At 62.1% G+C, this 852-nt stretch overlaps 1 protein-coding gene across 1 annotated transcript in view; it reads right to left on the reverse strand.

Annotated features, from left to right (window-relative positions):
- ACSL6 (acyl-CoA synthetase long-chain family member 6) overlaps positions 1-852 on the reverse strand; it is a 47,096-nt gene that overhangs the window by 45,607 nt on the left and 637 nt on the right. The gene's annotated exons all lie outside the window — the stretch shown is intronic.

Below are 852 nucleotides of genomic sequence, written 5' to 3' on the forward strand. Positions count from 1 at the left end.
GGGAACAAGCGGGGACCCTCCGCCCTCCAGAAGCCTCTCTGAACCCCCTGAAAGCATCCTCTTCACATCCCCAACCCAACCTGCCCCCATCACGCCAAAGGATGGGACGTACCGGGGACGGGCACACACTAATGCAACACAGCAAGCAAGAAACCACACTCGACGCCCAGAGCGGGTACTTCATGCCTACAGGTAAGGTTTCCATGTTCTGTGCCTCGCACCAGGGTACACCCCCACCAGCGTTTGCACCCCGCGCACCGGCAGGCTCTTCCCACGTGGATGGAGCACGCACGTGGTTACGTGCTTGAAGGAGGCGTGAATCCACAGCGTTTGATTAGGAACCGCATCGCACAGTACATTTAACGCTTGTAACCTGCAACCGCTGCAAAGCTTTGGCAAAGGCACGTGTCAGTCACCAGCATGTGGAGATCCCACAGACAGCAACGTCCATCACAAAGAGCCTACCTTGAAGTCTGGGTGGTTGAAACTCGAGGTACAGAAAGCCTAGAAGCCCACAGGGTGTCAACCACAATTAAACGAGTTTGCCGGCCTCTGCAGAACTCCTGCTATCGGAAACAAGCCCTGTTGCTTTGGGGAACGAAGCCCAAACAGGCAGAGCCTTCCCGGGACACCCCCAGAAACCAGCCTCCACCTCTGCATCCAAGTGACCTTGTCTCCGGCACAGGGCCGGGGTGCAGGCAGGGCTGCCGTCACCGGTGAGCCCACAGAGGTGCCTGGGGGGGGGGACCGGAGCCCCGGGGCTGCAGCCCCGAGCTGGAAGCAGCGGCCACCGCCATTCCTGCGGCTGGGGGGCCCCCCCCCCCCCCGGGCCCGCCCCCCGCCGCCCCGCGC

This window comes from Pygoscelis adeliae, unplaced genomic scaffold, assembly GCF_000699105.1.
Source record: "Pygoscelis adeliae isolate BGI_AS28 unplaced genomic scaffold, ASM69910v1 Scaffold34, whole genome shotgun sequence".
In the NCBI taxonomy this organism is placed as follows: Eukaryota; Metazoa; Chordata; class Aves; order Sphenisciformes; family Spheniscidae; genus Pygoscelis; species Pygoscelis adeliae.